General features: G+C 44.0%; 1 long non-coding RNA gene across 2 annotated transcripts in view; it reads right to left on the bottom strand.

Moving 5' to 3' along the window:
• Nucleotides 1–4629: 4629 nt before the first annotated feature.
• The window catches only part of LOC108512884 (uncharacterized), a 31613-nt gene continuing 20181 nt past the window's right edge, over nt 4630–16061 (bottom strand). Inside the window, exons 4-5 of one of the 2 annotated variants that reach the window (XR_001880734.1) lie at nt 5723–5958; nt 4630–4664 (exon numbers count right to left, since the gene is read on the bottom strand). This is a non-coding gene — a long non-coding RNA (uncharacterized LOC108512884). Of the gene's footprint in view, nt 4665–5722; nt 5959–11866; nt 11932–16061 lie in introns of those variants that run through there. The other variant, XR_001880735.1, reaches the window with a different exon arrangement.

A 16061-nucleotide genomic window follows, 5' to 3' on the forward strand; every position in this document is an offset into this window, starting at 1 on the left:
AAAAAATACAAAAATTAGCTGTCCATAGTGTTGCTATGGGATTTCAGTGTTGCTGAAATCCCAGCTACTCAGGAGACTGAGGCAGGAGAATCACTGGAATTCAGAAGGTGGAGGTTGCAGTGAACCGAGATTGTGCCACTGCACTCCAGCCTGTTGACAGAGCAAGACTTCAACTCAAGAAAGGAAGGAAGGAAGGAAGGAAGGAAGGAAGGAAGGAAGGAAGGAAGGAAGGAAGGAAGGAAATACTTTTGTAAAACTACCTCTATTACAGAAATAGAGAATCATGTTTGGGTTGATGTACATAACTCACAATTTATTTCTATGAATATGATTAAATATTTTTTTTACATATCAGAACATATAATATTTATGCTATTTTGTAGTCAGCTATTTGTACTTCTCTGATTTTGACCTTTATGAAAATGCAAATAATTATTGTGTGTGTGTGTGTGTGTGTATGTTTTGAGACAGTCTCCCTCTGTTACCCAGGCTGGAGTGCAGTGGCATGATGTTGGCTCACTGCAACCTCCGCCTCCCCAGTTCAAACCATTCTCATGCCTCAGACTCCTGAGTAGCTGGAACTACAGGCATGTGCCAATACACCTAGCGATTTTTTTTGTATTTTAGTAGAGACAAGGTTTCACCATGTTGGCCAGGCTGGTATTGAACTCCTGACCTCAAGTGAGACACCCGCCTCAGGCTCCCAAAGAGTTAAGATTACAGGCGTTACCCACCAAGCCTGGCCAGTTATGTCATGTATTAAACATTTTCTACCTTTTATTTTGGGAAACTAAAGAAATAGATACTGTACAACAGTTTTAATGTTTGGAGTGGCTCATTAAGGGTCTATTTTGAGGTTGGGTGTGATGGCTTAGCCTATAATCCCAGCACTTTGGGAGTCCGAGGTGGGTGGACTGCTTGAGGCCAGGAGCTTGAGACCAGCCTGGCCAATATGGTGAGACCCTATATCTACTAAAATTACAAAATAAGCCCGGGTTGGTGGTGCGGGCGCCTGTAATCCCAGCTACTCAGGAGGCTGAGGCAGCAGAATCACTTGAACCTGGGAGGCAGAGGTTTCAGTGAGTTGAGATCGCGCCACTCCAGCATGGGCAATAGAGCAAGGTTCTGTCTCAAAAAAGAAAGAAAGAAAAAAAAAAAAACAGCTATTTCGAGCTTACAAAAGTGTGAGTCTCTTTAAAGAAGTAGCTGACGTGATAGCCGGGTACAGTGGCTCATGCCTGTAATCTCAGCACTTTGGAAGGTGGGGATAGAAGGGTCACTTGAGGCCAGGAGTTCAAGACCAGCCTGGGAAACAGAGCAAAACCCTGTCTCTATGAAAAATAAATACAACAAAATATCAGTTGGGTATGGTGGTGCATGCCTGTAGTCCCAGCTACTCTGGAGGATCACTTGAGCCCTGGAGGTCGTGTTTGCAGTGAGCTGTGATTATGCCACTGCACTACAGACTGGGTGACAGAGCCCATCCCTATCTTTAAACAAACAAGTAAACAAAACTGTATAGGTTAAGAAAGTAAGGAAGTACTAAAAAACAAAATAAAACAAAATCTGCTTCCATAAGAGTATTTCAAAGGGGCACAGGAGCCAGCTGAGAGACAGATGTTGTTGTTTGCTGAAACTAAATTGCTCGTGTTAGGTTTTTAGTAGTAGAAAGATGTAGCTTCAGGTCCCCCCCGCTTTTTTTTTTTTTTTTTTTTTTTTTTGAGATGGAGTTTCACTCTGTTGCCCAGGCTGGAGTGCAGTGGTACAATCTCAGCTCACTGCAACCTCTGCCTCCTGGGTTCAAGTGATTCTCCTGCTTCAGCTTCCCAAATACCTGGGATTACAGGCACCTTCCACCATACTTGGCTAATTTTTGTATTTTTAGTAGAGATGAGGTTTCACCATGTTGGCCAGGTTGGTCTCGAACTCCTGTCTTCAAATGCCCCATCTCGAACTCCTGTCTTCAAATGCCCCATCTACCTCAACCTCCCAAAGTGCTAGGATTACAGGCGTGAGCCACCGTGCCCAGCCTCATGCCCCTTTTCTTCAAAGGTTCACCTTATCTTATGTAAAATGTAGATTTACTGAGCACTAACTAAAGTGTCACAAGTATGCAACTATTTACCTCACTGCCGCCCCCTTGATTTAAGAAAAATGTATAAATACTGAACTTCCTGCGAACCTCTTTGGAAAAAGCAGCCAGATGCATCTGTGCCTTGGATATTTCCTAGTTGTACCCTTAAGCTGGCTCAGCATACCTCAAGGAGGGAGGATTGCTTGAGGCCAGAAGTGCAAGACCAGCCTGGGGAGGCTGACGTGGAAGGATTGCTTGAGTTCAGGAGACTGAAGTTGCAGTGAACTGTGATCATGCCATTGCCCTCCAGCTTGGGCAACAGAGCAAGACCCCCTGTCTCAAAAAAAAACAAAAAACAAAAACAAAAAAAAGAAGAATTTATAGTACCCCTCAGCCAGGTGATCAAGCTCAGTATTAACAATGTACCCTTGACATGATGTGATGAGAATGGGACTTTACCTCTGTGATCATCCTCCCCAAACCTCTAAGCCCAGTCTATCATGAGAAGAATATGAGACAAATTCCAGCTGGGCACAGTGGCTCACGCCTACAATTGACACTTTGGGAGTCCGCGGTAGGTGGATCACTTGAGGTCAGGAGTTTGAGACTAGCCTGGGCAATATAGCAAGACCCCATCTCTACTAAAAATACAAAACTTAGCCAGGCTTGGTGGTACATGCCTGTAGTCCCAGCTACTGGGGAGGCTGAGACATGAGCCCGGGAGGCTGAGACATGAGCTCAGGAGGCAGAGGTTGCAGTGAGCCGCAATTATGCCACTGCACTCCAGCCTGGGTGACACAGCAAGACTCTGACTCAAAAAAAGAAAAATTAATTTAATTAAATTAATAAATAAAAGAGAAAAAGTACAAGGTCTCTAATTGGAAAAGCTCAGAACTCTTATCATATTCTGTGGGTGATGGTGGTACTAGATGAACAGGTTATATCTTTGCCTCTCCTAGACAATTCTGGTTGAAAGCGATTTAAAAGGAAATATAAAAGTATTCTTTTTTAATAAAAGAAATTACCAGTGGATCCTTTGTATTTCTTTGCAGTCACTTTTAGACAGGTAATTTAATAAGATAAAAGCTGCACTGAAAAGAACTCATTTTGAGGAAAACCCACTATTTGAGATAGATAGCTCACTATTTGAGATAGATGATGCATTTATGATTTCTCAAAATTGGGAATACAGAGTAAATCTCGGTAATGGATTGCAAGGACTTATACATGATATGTGAAAGAAGGGGAGATGACATTTTTCTGAACTGTTACATCATATTAAAAATACCCCAGGCACAGCGGCTTACACCTGTAATTGCAGCACTTTAGGAGGCCAAGGCAAGAGGATTGCTTGAGGTCAGGAGTTCAAGACAAGACCTATTTCTACCAAGAAAAAAAAAAATGCCTGTTACCAAGAGCAAAATATGAATTGTGACCCACCCAGATAAGGATGATGACAAAGAAGATGGAATAACTTGTAACTTAATAAAAATAAGCAGGCGGGGCACAGTGGCTCATGCCTGTAATCCCAGCATTTTGGGAGGCCGAGGCAGGTGGATCACCTGAGGTCAGGAGTTCGAGACCAACCTGGCCAACATGGCAAAACCTCGTCTCTACTAAAAATACAAAAAATTAGCTGGGCATGGTGGCGGGCGCCTGTAATCCCAGTTACTTGGGAGGCTGACGCAGGAGAATTGCTTGAACCCAGGAGGCAGAGGTTGTAGTGAACTGAGATTGCATCATTGCACTCCAGCCTGGGCAACAAAGCAAGACTGTCTCTAAATAAATAAATAAATAAAATAAGAAATATAGGCCATCTCATTTGAGAAAATAGGAACAAAGAAAGCAGAACAAGTCAAATGTGGCAAGTCTGGAGGGAAGCTAATTCACAGAAATAACAAATGGACTAAAAGACGTATTTCCTGGGCTAAGGAAGGTGGTTGATCAATAATATTAACCTGGGCCGGGCGCGGTGGCTCACACCTGTAATCCCAGCATTTTGGGAGGCCAAGGCAGGTGGATCACGAGGTCAGGAGATCCAGAACATCCCGGCTAACATGGTGAAAACCTGTTCTACTAAAATACAAAAAATTAGCTGGGTGAGGTGGTGCACGCCTATAGTCTCAGCTACTTGGGAGACTGAGGCAGGGGAATGGCTTGAACCCGGGAGGCAGAGATTGCAGTGAGCCGAGATAGCATGACTGCACTCCAGCCTGGTGACAGAGCGAGACTCCATCTATAAATAAATAAATAACTTGTACCAAGTGGGTCCTGAGTACTGGGTATGCTCAACATCAATGTTAGAAGTAGAAACTACCCAAGATTATACAACCAGATTTCTAAAATAGCATACTTAGGCTTAGTGAGGCTGAGGCAGGCGGATCACCTGAGGTCACAAATTCAAGACTAGCTTAGCCAACATGGTGAAAGCCCATCTACTAAAAATACAAAAAAAAAACAAAACAACAACAACATTAGCTGTGTGTGGTGTGCATACCTGTGATCCCAGCTGCTTGGGAGGCTGAGACATGAGAATCGCTTGAACCTGAGAGGCAGAGGTTGCAGCCTGGGCGACAGAGCAAGTCTCCACCTAAAATAAAATAAAAAAATGAAATAGCATACTTAGGTATGGATGGCAAGGTTAAGAATCTTAGCTAAGTGTCAATGCCTTTTCCAATAAATAAAATACGTGTTAAGCCAAAATAAAAAAATTTAAAAATGGACTTTTATTAACTTTATGGTTTACTTGACTAGATCTCTGTGGGCAAGTAAATAAAACCAATATACAAAGAATTGTACAGTGGGGTTTTTGTTTTCATTATTTTTTTCTAGAGACAGGGTCTTGCTGTGTTGCCCAGGTTGGTCTGAAACTCCTGGTCTCAAGTACTCCTCCTGTCTCAGCCTCCCAAAGTGCTGGAATTACAGGCATGAGCTGCTGTGCCTGGTCTTGTACAGTCATTTAATATTTAATAAAACATTCTATAAAATAAAATATTCTGGTATAACACCAACCTAAAAAAAGGTTAGCAACATCTTGCTTCCAAAAAAACATCGTTTGCTATCAGAAAAGAAAACAAAGAAAAAAACATTCACAATATGAACTCTCAGATCAGAGTATGCACCAAACACTCCACTAGAAATAAAAAAGGATAAATTTGCTGGGCCTTTTGTAACCTGCACTACACGTAACAAGTTACTCACTTGAAGCCTACATCCTCATCACATTTCCCTTATTAGAAAAGATGGGAGGCATGGCCCCTATTGCACTGTCTTATACTTTATTTTCTGTTTTCTGTTTTATTTTATTTTTAAATGACGCAGGCCAGGCGTGGTGGCTCATGCCTGTAATTCTAGCACTTTGGGAGGCCGAGGCAGGCCGTCCACTTGAGGTCAGGAGTTCGAGACCATCCTGGCCAACATGGTGAAACCTCGTCTCTACTAAAAATACAAAAATTAGCTGGGCATGGTGGTGCGCACCTATAATCCCAGGTACTGAGGAGGCTGAAACAGGAGAATTGCTTGAACCTGGGAGGCGGAGGTTGTAGTGAGTCAAGACAGCACCACTGCACTCCAGCCTGGGCGACAGAGTCCATCTCAATAAAAAACAAATGACCCTACAGTAAAAATTGACTGGGGAGAGGGGTGTACCTTCTGTCCATTTCAACCCATTTACGGCCACACGTGGCCATCACCACAATCAGGACACAGAGGAGTTCCATTCTCCCCAACTCCTCTCTTGTGCTCTTCCTCTATATATCACAGGGTTTTCTTTCCATGTCACCATGGGTTTTTGTCCATGTCCTTTGCCACCTGAGTTTTTCTCCCTTCTTCACAGTCATTTCTGACCACTTGAGCCTTGGAACAATCGGGAATGGAGAGTGCCTCTAGTGAGAAGAGGGAGAGGGAATTAGAGGAGAGGCCTTCCGGGTTGCGGGAATACAGGAACCTTATTCAGATCATGAGGTTTCAGCCTTCTATCTGGAAGAGTCTCATAGCCAGTTGGGCAATTAACTTAGCTGAACTAAAAATCTTAAAGGTGAGAGGTATTAAGCCATTGACAGACATTCACTTGATGTCGCTGGCAACAGTGGCTTACAATTGCAGGACAGCTCAAAGCTACAGAACCAGTTGCTTTCAGCATGGAGACAACTGGTCTACCATTGGAGAAAATCTGGAGATCACACTTTGACCTCATTAGTACCAACATCTAGCCATACACAGGAATCTGTTTTAATATCACCAGATTAACTCACATCAAAACAGCTGCTTTGATTTTTAGGATCCATTATTATTCCTGTTTAACCGGAAGCTACAATGAAGACTTAAGTGACGGAAGCATCAACACATAGATTCATGCCTACTAATTCCTGCTGTAGAACCCCTGAGACTAAGATTAGTTTCAAACTGAAGAGTTACAAGTGGGATGCTAGGTCCTCTTACAGCTCAGTCACCACACACACAAGCACTCGTTTCTTCTCAATCAACTCCTGTAACTCTTCAGTTCCAAACTAATCTTTTGCATCATTCAATTCTACTCTGGTATCAAAAGCATAATTAGATGTGTTTCACCCAGAACTACAGCAGTTGCTATTGACATGTGTAGTATAGTACAGCTTGTGCTCGGCTCCCTGCTCTAATTCTACTGCACGAAAGGGGAATGGTTTCTAATTAGAGGGAGTAGAACTAACAGAGCATGTAAAACATGATATCCGTGATATAACCTAAGTTATTTAGTGTCTGCACTTGACTGATAAAATAAGAAATAGTCTCCCAAAGTGCTGGGATTACAGGTGTGAGCCATTGCAAGGCGGGCCAATCACCTGAAGTCGAGAGTTCGAGACCAGCCTGGCCAATAAGGCAAAACCCCGTCTCTACCAAAAATACAAAAATTAGCCAAGCATGGTAGCACACGTCTATAACCCCAGCTACTTGAAAGGCCGAGGCAAGAGAATCGCTTGAACCCAGGAGGTAGATGTTACAGTGAGCTGAGATTGTGCCATTCTAGCCTGGGTGACAGAGTGAGACTCCATCTCAAAAAAAAAAAAAAAAAAAAAAAAAAAAAAAAAAAAATTGATAAAAATAAAAACAAAATAAAATAAGAAACAGGCTGGGCGCTGTGACTCACGCCTGCAATCCCACCACTTTGGAAAGCCAAGGCAGGTGGATCACTTGAGGCCAGGCGTTCGAGACCAAGCCTGGCCAACATAGCGAAATCCCATCTCCACTAAAAATACAAAATTAGCCAGGCATGGTAGCACATGCCTGTAATTCCAGCTACTTGGGAGGCTGAGGCATGAGAATCACTGGAACCTGGGGGGCAGAGATTACAGTGAGCTGAGATTGTGCCACTGCACCCCAGCCTGAGCAACAGAGCCAGACTCTGTCTCAAAAAAATAATAAACAATAAATAAAATAAATTTAAAGGCCGGGCATGGCGGCTTACACCTATAATCCCAGCACTTTGAGAGACCGAGGTGGGTGGATCACGAGGTCAGGAGTTCAAGACCAGCCTGGCCAAGATGGTGAAACCTTGTCTCTACTGAAAATGCAAAAATTAGCCGGGCACAGTGGCAGGCGCCTGTAATCCTGGCTACTCGGGAGGCTGAGGCAGGAGAATCATTTGAATCTGGGGGGCGGAGGTTGCAGTGAGCTGAGATCGCACAACTGCACTCCAGCCTGGGCAACAGAGTGAGACTCTGTCTCAAAAAAAAAAAAAAAAAAAAATTAAGAAGAAACAACTGAGGTGACAATGTTAGTTCCAGCCACAATAATACTCCAATTATTAAAATCAAAGTTGAACAATGCTGCCTATCTATTAAGGGGAAGAGCTAGCTGTAACATTAGTATGAAGAGCTCTCTAATTTAATGTTTTCATTGTGTCCAATCTGTTATATATTTGTAAATTACCTAATCCAGAAACCTATGCACTTTCAAGGTCCTTCCATCCCAAATCTACTTGGCTCAAAATTTTTTTTTTGTTTTTGAGACAGAGTCTTGCTGTGTTGTCTAGGCTGCAGTGCAGTGGTGTGATCATAACTTACTGGAGCTTCAAAGTCCTGGGCTCAAAGGATCCTCCCACTTCAGCCTCCTGAGTAGCTGGGACACAGGCACCTGCCACTAGGCCAAGCTAATTTTTTGTATTTTTAATAGAGATGAGGTTTAAGCATGTAGCCCAGGCTGGTCTCTAACACCTGACCTCAAGTGATCTGCCCGCCTCGGCCTCCTAAAGTGCTGGGATTATAGGAATGGGCCAACATACCTGGCCGCTCAGAATGTTTTCACCGATGCAGGATTTTCCCCAGCCAGTATGAACTAATATTGCTCTCATACTCTGCCTCTCATTTATTCTTTCTCCTCTAGATATAATCTAAAGGTTTACAAGAAAATGTAACATCTCCAAGGGATAGACCTTGGAATTGAGGGAATCCACTTAAAAAATAAATAAAATAAATAAAAATGCAAATAAAAAATGCTAGTGCTGGCCAGACGCGGTGGCTCATGCCTGTAATCCCAGCACTTTGGGAGGCCGAGGCAGGCGGATCACAAGGTCAGGAGATCGAGACCATCCTGTGAATGGTGAAACCTCGTCTCTACTAAAAATACAAAAAATTAGCTGGGTGTGGTGGTGGGAGCCTGTAGTCCCAGCTACTCAGGAGGCTGAGGCAGGAGACTGGCGTGAACCCGGGAGGCGGAGCTTGCAGTGAGCCGAGATGGGGCCACTGCACTCCAGCCTGGGCAACAGAGCGAGACTCTGTCTCAAAAAAAAAAAAAAGAAAAAAAAAAAAATGGTAGTGCCTGGCATAGGGCCTTGGGAAAGGAAATTTAAGCTTCTTTAGCTTTATGGTAACTCATTTCTGTCTCCAACATCTGGAAAACTTTAAATCTAGTCCATTAGCCGTACAAAAACACTGTTATTGAGATAAGCATACACACGTGCACACACACAATTTCACACGTACATGCAGGGTCCATAAGATGGCACCAGAGGCTGGACGTAGTGGCTCACACCTGTAATCCCAGGACTTAGGGATGCCGAGGAAGGTGGATTGCTTGAGCTCAGGAGTGGAGACCAGCCCGGGTGACATGGAGAAACCCTGTCTCTAGAAAAATATAAAAATTAGCCAGGCATGGTGTCATGCATTTGTAGTCTTAATTACTCTGGAGGCTGAGGTTGGAGGATGGCTTGAATTCAGGAGTTCAAGGCTGCAGTGAACCAAGATCTGGCCATTGCACTCTAGCCTGGGAAGATGGTCCCAGACATTACTCTTCCCATTAAGGTTAACCCCTTGACTTTCTGGTCTCCTTCCCTTTTCTCTCCTCCCCTCCATGTATTTTGATTGCCTAGAACCTTGGTGTAGGGAAGGAGGTGGAATTGCTGGGCTTCTTTTTCAATTTCTAGTTGTGTTAAGGATAGGGGAAATTTTAGGAAACTATAGTAATGTGCAAATACGGGCACTCAATACATTAATGGCAAATTAATTCAATGTATAAGTAACCATGGAATCTAAGATTTTTTTTTAACATGAACAGCCCTACTAAAGGAAGAATCAAATACTTTTTTTTTTTTTTTTTGAGACAGAGTCCCGCTCCTGTTGCCCAGACTGCAGTGCAATGGCGCAATCTCAGCTCACTACAACCTCCGCCTGCCGGGTTCAAGCGATTCTCTTGCCTTAGCTTCCTGAGTAGCTGGGATTACAGGCGTCTGCCACCACATCCAGCTAATTTTGTATTTTTAGTAGAGGCGGGGTTTCTCCATGTTGGTCACACTGGTCTCGAATTCCTGATTGCAGGTGATCCACCCGCCTGGGCCTCCCAACGTGCTGGGATTACAGGTGTGAGCCACCGTGCCCAGCCCAAAGATTCTTAAAGATATATTCAGGCTTGGCCAGGCGCGGTGGCTCACACCTGTAATCCCAACACTTTGGGAGCCGAGGCGGTGGATCAACGAGGTCAGGAAATCGAGACCATCCTGGCTAACACGGTGAAACCCATCTCTACTAAAATACAAAAAATTATCCGGGCGTGGGGCGGGTACCCTTGTAGTCCCGGGCTACTCGGGGAGGCTGAGGCGGAGAATGGTGTGAACCCGGGAGGCAGAGCTTGCAGTGCGCCAGTGAGCCAGATCGCACCACTGCACCCCAAGCCTGGGCGACAGAGCAAGAACTCCGTCTCAAAAAAAAAAAAAAAAGATATATTCAGGCTTGAGAAATGTGTTGAAACAAACAACAAGACATTTAATAGGGATTAAATATGATGGCTTGGATTTAGGTTTTAAAAAACTAAGTAACTGGGCTGGGTGCGGTGGCGCACGCCTGTAATCCCAGCACTTTGGGAGACCGAAGCAAGTGGATCATGAAGTCAGAAGATCGAGACCATCCCGGCTAACACAGTGGAAACCCATCTCTACTAAAAAAATGCAAAAAAATTAGCCCGGCATGGTGGCGGGTGCCTGTAGTCCCAGCTCCTCGGGAGGCTAAGGCAGGAGAATCACTTGAACCCGGGAGGCAGATGTTGCAGTGAGCCGAGATCACGCTATTGCGCTCCAGCCTGGGCAGCAGAGCAAGACTCTGTCTCAAAAATAAAAAAAAAAAAAGAAAAAGAAAAAAACCCCAGACTAATTACATACAATAAAAGGAATATAATTAATGTTCAACAGAAGCCTTACTAAAAACCATGAACCTGGCTCCTGAAAGAGTCAATCTCCTGAAAAAAAAAATCAACAAACACCAATAAACTTTAGGAGAAAAACACACAGCAAATGACATACTGGTATGGGACAATGTACTTTACACATAGATAGCTAGGAAGGATGAGAACAGCATATATTCCCAACAATCACTGAAGTAACAGATTAAAAATTTAGAGGGTTAGAGATTAAACAAAAATGTGTAGGTGCTATAGAAAAAATGTTTGCATCCCCCAAACTTCATATGTTGAAACCTAATCCCCAATATGATGGTTTTTGTAGTATGGGGCTTTGGGAGGTGTTACGTCATCAGGGTGGAGGCCTTCTGAATGGGATTAGTGCCTTTACAAAAGAGTTCCCAGAGAGCTCCCTCACTCCTTTGGTCATGTGAGGACACAGCAAGAGGACAACCATCTGTGATCCACAGAGGGGCCTTCACCAGACACCAGATCTGCCAGTAACTTGATCTTGGACTTAGCCTCCTATAAAAAATAACTTTTTTTTTTTTTTTTTTGAGACAGAGTCTCACTCTGTCGCCCAGGCTGGAGTGCAGTGGCACGATCTCAGCTCACTGCAAGCTCCTCCTCTCAGGTTCACGCCATTGTCCTGCCTCAGCCTCCCGAGTAGCTGGGACTACAGGCGCCCGCCACCATGCCTGGCTATTTGTTTGTATGTTTAGTAGAGACGGGGTTTCACTGTGTCAGCCAGGATGGTCTTGATCTCCTGATCCGCCCGCCTCGGCCTCCCAAAGTGCTGGGATTACAGGCGTGAGCCACTGCACCCGACCAAATGTCTGTTGTTTATAAGCCACCCAATCTACAGCATTTTGTTATGGCAGCCCAAATGGAAAGATAGTGGGTCTGATGTTATCATTGTAACTCCTGTTAGAAAAAGGATAAATTGTGTCTGCATTGCCCTTACCTGGTTTTGAAAGCAGAGTGGTTATGATCTGAAAAAGGATTATAGGTGATGACTTTGAAAATAGGCTGAATACTAAGATTTTAAAGAAAAGGGCAATTTACTTTATGACAGTACGTCTGATGTTATCATTATAACTCCTGTTAGCAATAAGGAAAAAGGATAAATTATGTCTGCATTGCCCTTACCTGGTTTTGAAAGCAGAGTCGTTATGATCTGAAAAAGGATTATAGGCGATGGCTTTGAAAGTAGGCTGAAGGTCAAGATTTTAGAGAAAAGGGCAGTTTATTACTTCAAGTATTTTTCATAATTGTCAATAAACAAATATACATAAAATACCTCCAAAAAGATACATGCCTAAGTGTTCCCTCTGGAGAGAACTGGAGAAGTGGGGACACAGAAATGTGTCCTTTAATGTTGTTGTACCTTTAATGTCATGTGGATTTTGTGCCATGTTTATGTATCATCAATTTAACACTTACTAATTTTAAAAAGTAGAAGACCTGGTTCCTACTCTTCCTAAGTTCATTGCTCCTTTTCTGTGTAGTTGTACTCTGTGGGATTATTGCTAATGTGGCACTTACCTGAATTCACTGCAATTATTTAGGGCAAGGGAAGAGTTTGTGAGGTTTTCATGTTGGAAAAATAACATCTTAGCCTTTTGTGAATGGAGAATGGATTAACAAGAGGCCAGAATGGATGCAGGCTGATCAGTTAAGAGGCTATTGCACCTGCCTAAGTAAGAAGTGACAGTAGTTTGGGCCAGGCACGGTGGCTCATGCCTGTAATCCCAGCACTTTGGGCTAAGGTGGGAGGATTGCTTGAGCCCTGGAGCTCCAGACCAGCCTGGGCGACACGATGAGATCCTGTCTCTTAAAAAAATAGAAAAAATTAGTGGGGCATTGTGGTGCATGCCTGTAGTCCCAGCTACTTGGGAGGCTAAGGTGGGGGGATTACCTGAGCCCAGGAGGTCGAGGCTGCAGTGAACCGAGATCATACCACTGTACTCTAGCCTGGGTGACGAAGTTAGACCCTGACTCAAAAAAAAAAAAAAAAAAAAAGGAAAAAAACCACAGTTATTTGGACTAGAAGAGTGGTGGGAAAGACAGGGAGAAATGAAAAATGTTGGAGCTATTTAAATGTCTTTGATATTGGAATTGAGGTAGCAGGAAGTTACCAAAGATGACACCTGTTTCCAGATTTGGGAATGTATTAGCTATCTATTGCTGTGCATGGATTCTTTGGGTCAGATTTGGGAGTGGCTTAGCTGAATAGTTCTTTTTCAGGGTTTCTCATGAGATTTCAGTCAAGGTATTGGCCTGGGCTACAGCCATCTGAAGGCTTGACGGTGGCTGGGGGATCCTGCTACCAAACCCACTCACGTTACTGTTGGCAGGAGACCTCAATTCCATGCTGTCCCTGTGGACCTCTCTATCGGACTTCCTGGATCTCCTCATAAATTGTTAGCAGTCACACAGAAATCTGATGTTTGCCGAATTAATGTTTTTTAAAAACCTAGCCATTTCTGCTAGGGACAGTGGCTCATGCCTGTAATCCCAGCACTTTGGGAGGCCGAAATGGGCGGACCACCTGCGCTCAGGAGTTGGAGAGCAGCCTGGGCAAGATGGTGACTCTATCTCTACAAAAAATACAAAAGTTAGCCAGGGGTGGTGCATGCCTATAGTTCCAGCTACTTGGGAGGCTGAGGTAAGAGGACTGCTTGAGCCTGGAGTTCGAGGCTCCAGTGAGCCATGTTTGCACCTAGCAGAAATTTTTTTTTTTTTTTTTTTTTGAGACAGAGTCTTGCTCTGTCCCCAGGCTGGAGTGCAGTGGCGCTATCTCAGCTCACTGCAAGTTCCACCCCCTGGGTTCACACCATTCTCCTGCCTCAGCCTCCCAAGCAGTTGGGACTACAGGTGCCCATCACCATGCCTGGCTAATTTTTTTGTATTTTTAGTAGAGATGGGGTTTCACCGTTTTAATCAGGATGGTCTCGATCTCCTGACTTTGTGATCCACCCGCCTCAGCCTCCCAAAGTGCTGGGATTACAGGCATGAATCACAGCACCCGGCCAGAAATGGTTAGGTTTTTTAAGAAACATTTAAAAAATGTTTAGCCTGGGTGACAGAGTGAGACCCTGTCTCAAAAAAAAACAAAACAAAACAAAACAAGAAACCTGGCCATCATTTCAACCAGGCAGAATTATACATTTATGCATCCATCCATCTTTAATTCCTTGATTGATTACATCATTATTTCATATATATTATGTGCCATGCAACGTTCTAGGTGCTGGGGCACAATACTTGTAGGGTCCTTTTCTCAATAAACTTACATTCCAGTGAGCAGAGACAGATAAAAATCAGGTAAATGAATGACAAAGATAATTTTCTCTACTAATTAATGCTGTAAAGAAAAACAGTATAATTGAATAAAGTCATGGGGGATACTACATTAGCTAAGGCCATTAGGCAAGGATTTTCCGAGGTGACATTTGCGTTTATATGGCAAGGAGAGGCCAGCCCCACAAACATTTGCAGAACGAGATTTCCAGACAGTGGGAGCAGTAAGGGAAAAAGCTTGAAGGATGGATGAGTTAGGTGTGTTTGTGAAATAAAATGAAAGCCAGTGTGATCAGTGCATAATGAAAAGGAAGACCAAAACCAAATCTTGTAGGATTTTATCAACTTTGGTAAAGAAGTTCGGTTTTATTTCAACCACATGGAAGTCACTGGAGGTTTTTAAGCATGAATAATGATATAATCTGGTTTGCCATAATTAAAATATCCGTAGTGGGCCAGGCATGGTGGCTCACACCTGTAATCTCAGAATTTTGGAAGGCTGAAGCAGTAGGATTGCTTCAGGCCAGGAGTTCAAGAGCAGCCTGGGCAACATAGTGAGACCCCCATCTCTGGAAAATAATCCAAAAATTAGCTGGGTGTGGTGGCACACACCTGTGGTCTCAGCTACTCAAGAGGCTGAGTTAGGAGGATCGCTTGAGCCTAGGAGGTCAAGGCTGCAGTAAGCCGTGATTGTGCCGTTGCAACACAGCAAGATTCTGTCTCAGAAACAAAACAAAACAACACATGAAATATCCATACTGCTATAGGAAGAAGGCAGTATAATTGTTTGCTAGGGCTGCCATAACAAAATGCCACCGACTGGGTGGATTAAAGAACAGAAATTTATCCAGGCGCAGTGCCTCATGCCTATAATCCCAGCATTTCGGGAGGCCAAGGCAGGCAAATTACTTGAGGTCAGGAGTTCAAGACCAGCCTGGCCAACATGGTGAAACCCTGTCTCTACCAAAAAATACAAAAATTAGCTGGGTGTGGTGGTGCACCCTCATAGTTCCAGATACTCTGGAGTCTGAGATGGGAGAATTGATTGTACCTGGGAGGTGAAGGTTGCAGTGAGCTAAGATCACACCACTGCACTCCAGCCTGGGTGACGGTGAGACCCTCTCTAAAAAAAATAAAATAAAATAAACAGAAATTAATTTTGTCACAGTTCTGGAGGCTGGGAGTCCAAGATCAAGATGCTGGTCCGGCTGGTTTCATCTGAGGGCCTAAGGGAGAAGTCTGTTCCAGGCCTCTTTCCTTGGCTTGCAGATCGCCACCCTCTTGGTTGCTACCTCTTCACATATTTGTCTCTGTGTGCATGCATCCCTGGTATCCCCCTCTTATAATTACACCAGTCACATGTGATTAAGGTCCTACCCCAATGGCCTCATTTTAACTTAATAATCTCTTTAATGACCTAATCTCTGGATATGGTTACATTCTGAGGTGCTAGAGGTTGCGACTTAGACAAGTGAATTTGGGAGAGACACATAACAGCCCATAACAGAAGTCAAGAATGGAAGCAGCAAGATCAGTTAGGACACTATTGCAGTATTTCAGCAAGAGATGCCAGTGGCTTGGATTAAGATTTTTAGACTAGGAGTGGTTGGATTAGATAATTATTTTAAAAGTAGCATGCATGGGTTTGCTACTTCTAAGTGCTAAAAAGAAATGACTCAGGGATTATCATCAGTTTTTGGCCTGAGCAACTTGGTTGCCATTTGCGAAACAGAGAAAACCAGCAGCAAGTTGGCGGGGCGCGGTGGCTCAAGCCTGTAATCCCAGCACTTTGGGAGGCCGAGACGGGCGGATCACGAGGTCAGGAGATCGAGACCATCCTGACTAACCCGGTGAAACCCCGTCTCTACTAAAACATACAAAAAACTAGCCGGGCGAGGTGGCGGGCGCCTGTAGTTCCAGCTGCTCGGGAGGCTGAGGCAGGAGAATGGTGTGAACCCGGGAGGCGGAGCTTGCAGTGAGCTGAGATCCAGCCACTGTACTCCAGCCTGGGTGACAGAGTGAGACTCCGTCTCAAAAAAAA

Source organism: Rhinopithecus bieti, unplaced genomic scaffold (genome assembly GCF_001698545.2).
Source record: "Rhinopithecus bieti isolate Rb0 unplaced genomic scaffold, ASM169854v2 scaffold_30965, whole genome shotgun sequence".
In the NCBI taxonomy this organism is placed as follows: Eukaryota; Metazoa; Chordata; class Mammalia; order Primates; family Cercopithecidae; genus Rhinopithecus; species Rhinopithecus bieti.